The sequence below is a fragment of the Colobus angolensis genome, unplaced genomic scaffold (assembly GCF_000951035.1).
Source record: "Colobus angolensis palliatus isolate OR3802 unplaced genomic scaffold, Cang.pa_1.0 Scaffold55, whole genome shotgun sequence".
Taxonomy (NCBI): domain Eukaryota; kingdom Metazoa; phylum Chordata; class Mammalia; order Primates; family Cercopithecidae; genus Colobus; species Colobus angolensis.
In genome coordinates this window covers 5,735,191-5,740,356 of record NW_012119043.1, presented here as the reverse complement: position 1 = coordinate 5,740,356, position 5,166 = coordinate 5,735,191, and positions in this window count along the sequence as shown.

Below are 5,166 nucleotides of genomic sequence, written 5' to 3'. Positions count from 1 at the left end.
AGAGAGAAAAGAAAGGAAAAGAAAAGAAAAAGAGAGAAAGGAAGAAAGAAAGAAAGAATTCTCTCACAGTTCTGGACGCCAGAAGCCAGAAATCAATGTGTTCCCAGGGCTGGCTCCTTCTGCAAGCTCTAAGGGGAGCATGTGTCTCTTGCCTCTCTGCAGCTTCTGGGGGCTGCCACAGTCCTGGATACTCCTTGACGTGTAGGCCCCTCACTCTGATCCCTGCATCTACTGTCACCCCATCATCACCTGGTGTTCTCCTCTGCATCTTCTCCTTTTTATAAGGACACCAGTCGTTGGATCTAAGGCCTACCCAGATAATCCAGGACGATCTCATCTTGAGATCCTAATCTAACTACATCTGTAAAGCCCCTTTCTCTAAATAAAGTCCCATCCACCGGTTCTGGGTGGACATACCTTTCCAGGAGATTAACATCTAGCACACGACAGATATTCAACACAGTTACCCCAGGCAGGGACTGCTGTGTTCTGCATGCTGTATAATAGCTAACGTAATAGCTAACATTTACTAGGTGTTTGCTTTGTGCCAAACACTATGCAAACTGATTTCCACCCATTGGTTCATTTGTCCCACTCACAGTTTCCTCCATCTCAGCTGCGGCTGTCCCTTCCCCAGGCCTTCAGTGCCTGCAGAACAATGATATGTGAATGAAACCCTCCTCTACTGCCATCCATTCTCCTTTGATCATTCATAATTTCATCACTTTAAAGGATAGAAGTAATAGTCCTGCTTCCAAAGAGGCAATCCTTTTATCTTCTCTGAAGCTTTCATTCAGCATCAGCGAGGGACAAGATTGCAGAACCTAACTGTGATTTGTTTCTTTAAAGTTATTTTAACAACGCTAGGTGTGGCATTTGCCTGTGGCAGGGGGGAAAATACAAACAAGTAAAAACAAACAAACTTTCCCAAGCTTGGGGATTTTCAACAATACTTGGTGCTGGGTAGAAGTAATAGTAATTAAAGAATAATGACAGCAGCAATCACAACTAGCATTCATTTATTGAGCATTTACTATGTGCCAGGTACTCTTATAAGCACTTTACATGCATACTTATTTCAAGCCCTCAACAACCCCATATGATAGGTACTAAAATTATTCCCATTTTACAGATGAGGAAGCTGAGGCTTACTGAGGATAAGGCACTTGCCTTCAGTTACAGAGCTAGCAAGCAGTGGAGCTGAGATTTAAACCCAGGAACTTTGACTACAAGAACACTGCATTCTAGTTGGCATGTATTCTACCATGTGTTGGAAATAAAGTTCAAAATCCTAAGGAAACTGAACGCTCAAACAAAGGATTTTCAGTAAAGTAATTTTACTTTTGTTTAGAGGGGTGCTTCTCCTTGGCTACACACCACGAGAGCACAATTGAACAAAGGAGCATGAGAGCCTTTATTCCTGACGCAAGTCCTGCCCCTGTGCCCTTTCCCTACTGGCTGGAGTCAGGCCACACAATCTAAACTAATCCTGCCTGGCTAAACATTTGAACTTTCTTTAGATAAGGTGGGCACACAAGGGAGAGAGGGGAAAGGGGAAGGGGTGTCTGTAATGAGCTACAGAGCTAGTCTTTTTTTCAAATAAGGAAAGGAATGTGAGTTGGTATTGGTAACATCTAGTACTGTGGCATGTCTGGGCACGTAACAAAGGCAGAAAGGAAGAAAGAGGAGAAAAGGGAAAGGTGGCGGGGCTACAATGAATTAAAGAATAAAGGATTGATGAGGCTCTTTGAAGAGAAACCTCATCACATCCCACAGTTTTCCCCTTATTTTTTTTATAATTCAGTTCCTTTGGTTGTAGGACTGAGGTTCCCATATCCTTGCAGTCTATAGCTCCTAGGGTCCTTTCTCTAGTCCTTGCCTATAAGCCTCTCCATCTCAGGGCCAACACATCAAATCCTTCTCATGCTTAGAATCATTCTGATTTCACCTTCTGCTGCATGGAGCTAAATAAGACACAGCCAGTGCCCTGTAGGAGCCTATAGCCCAGATGGCAAGACAGGCAGGTTAAGGAGCACTTATAATTAGGGGGGATTATGAGCTATCACAGAGTGGGTAGGGGGGTGCACAGAGAGTCTACAGGATAGAGAAGCCTGACAGGCTCCCCGCAGACACTGACACCAGATGTGAAGCTAGATAACCAAGGAGAGTTAGGCAGACACCAGTGCGGACTTTCAGGCCACAGAATCCATGCAGGGGGACCAGCCCTTGCATACACCTACAGCCAAGAGAGAAGCTAGTGAATGAATCCAATGCCACAATGAATTAAGAATATTCCTTGGTAACACTTCTTGAGAACACAAAATAGCAAATGCTTATGTAGACCTCATTAAGTGTTGAATGCAGTTCTGGGCAGTTTGTATATATTCCCTCCTTTAATCCTGGCAGCACCTCCAAGAGGTCAGTGCTATTGTTATCCACATTTTCCAGCCTGTCTCAACAGCTTCTTGTGGATGGGCCTTTTTAGGTAGCTGTCAAAGATCCCATTATGTAGTCACCACAAAGAAAATGTTGAAAGTTCTGGCCTTAGTGATTTTCCCTCCCATCGCACATTTCTGACACCACAGAAAACGTGTTGACATCTGTATGAGTTCGTTCTCTCACTGCTATAAAGAACCACCTGAGACTGGGTAATTTATAAAGAAAAGAGGTTTAACTGACTCACAGTTCCACAGGCTATACAGGAAGCCTGGGTGGGAAGCCTCAGGAAACTTACAATCATGGTGGAAGGTGAACGGGAAGGAGGAGCATCTTACATAACCAAGGCAGGCAGAAGAGAGAGAGCCAAAGTGTGACCCAGAGGTCATGCTCTAACTATTCTAGTCCCCTGCCTTTCCAGTCCCACCATCAATGTCTGCTCCTTATGTTTACTTTTTACGTTCTGTATAGCATGAGGAAGGAAAAAGGTACCTTTAGAACTGGTCTACAAGCAGACGTTGATATGGTTTGGATTTGTGTCCGCACCCAAATATCATGTCGAATTGTGGGAAGGTGCCACACGCTTGTAAACAACCAGATCTCGTGAGAACTCACTCACTCTCACGAAAACAGTAAGGGGGAAATCCACCCCCATGATCCCATTACCTCCCACCACGTCCCTCCTCCAACACTGCGGATTACAATTCGCCATGAGATTTGGGTGCAGATACAAAGCCAAACCATATCAACATCTGCTTGTAGGCCAGTTTTTTGTTTTGTTTTGATTTTTGAGACAGAGTCTCATTCTATTGCCCAGACAGCAGTGCAACCACTGCCTCCTGGGTTCAAGCGATTCTCCTACCTCTACCTCCTGAGTAGCTGGGATTACAGGTGCTCACCACCACGCCTGGCTAATTTTTATGTGTTTTTAGTAGAGACAGGGTTTCACCACGTTGGGCAGGCTGGTCTCAAACTCCTGACCTCGTGATCCACCCACCTCAGCCTCCCAAAGTGCTGGGATTGCAAGCGTGAGCCACCACACCCAGCCAACCAGTTCCAAAGGTAGCTTTTTTCTTCCTCATGCTACACAGAATGTAAAAATTAAATGTAAGGATCAAAGTTCCAAGATGGCCTAATAGGAACAGCTCCAGCCTACAGCTCCGAGCATGAGCAACGCAGAAGATGGGTGATTTCTGCATTTCCAACTGAGGTACCAGGTTCATCTCACTGGGGCTTGTTGGACAGTGGGTGCAGGACAGTGGGTGCAGTCCACTGAGAGTGAGCCGAAGCAGGGTGAGGCATCACCTCACCCGGGAAATGCAAGGGGTCAGGGAATTCCCTTTCCTAGCCAAGAGAAGCTGTGACAGACGGCGCCTGGAAAATCGGGTCACTCCCACCCTAATACTGTGCTTTTCCCATAGTCTTAGCAAACGGCACACCAGGAGATGATATCCTGTGCCTGGCTCTGAGGGTGTCACGCCCACCAAGCCTCGCTCATTGCTAGCACAGCAGTATGAGACCGAACTACAAGGCGGCAGTGAGGCTGAGGGAAGGGCGCCCACCATTGCTGAGGCTTGAGTAGGTAAACAAAGCAGCCAGGAAGCTTGAACTGGGTGGAGCCCACTGCAGCTCAAGGAGGCCTGCCTGCCTCTGTAGACTCCACCTCTGGGGGCAGGGCATAGCTGAACAAAAGGCAGCAGAAACTTCTGCAGACTTAAATGTCCCTGTGTGACAGCTTTGAAGAGATTAGTGGTTCTCCCAGTACAGAGTTTGAGATCTGAGAACAGACAGACTGCCTGCCCAAGTGGGTCCCTGACCCCCGAGGAGCATAACTGGGAGACACCCCCCAGTAGGGGCCGACTGACACCTCACACGGCTGGGTGCCCCTCTGAGATGAAGCTTCCAGAGGAACGATCAGGCAGCAACATTTGGTGTTCTGCAGACTCCGATGCTGATACCCAGGCAAACAGGGTCTGGAGTGGACCTCCAGCAAACTCCAACAGATCTGCAGCTGAGGGTCCTGACTGTTAGAAGGAAAATTTACAAATAGAAAGGACATCCACACCAAAATCCCGTCTGTACGTTACCATCATCAAAGACCAAAGGTAGATAAAATCACAAAGATGGGGAGAAACCAGAGCAGAAAGGCTGAAAATTCTAAAAATCAGAGCGCCTCTTCCCCTCCAAAGGAACACAGCTCCTCACCAGCAATGGAACAAAGCTGGATGGAGAATGACTTTGATGAGTGAGAGAAGGTGGCATCAGACGATCAAACTTCTCCGAGCTAAAGGAGGATGTTCGAACCCATCACAAAGAAGTTAAAAACCTTGAAAAAAGACAAGACAAATGTCTAACTAGAAAAACTAGTGTAGAGAAGACCTTAAATGACCTGATGGAGCTGAAAACCATGGCACGAGAACTACATGATGCATGCACAAGCTTCAGTAGCCCATTTGATCAACTGGAAAAAAGGGTATCAGTGATTGACGATCAAATGAATGAAATGAAGTGAGAAGAGAAGTTTAGAGAAAAAAGAGTAAAAAGAAATGAATAAAGCCTCCAAGAAATATGGGACTGTGTGAAAAGACCAAATCTATGTCTGATTGGTGTACCTGAAAGTGAGGGGGAGAACGGAACCAAGTTGGAAAACACTCTTCAGGATATCACCCAGGAGAACTTCTCCAACCTAGCAAGGCAGGCCAACATTCAAATTCAGGAAATACAGAGAAC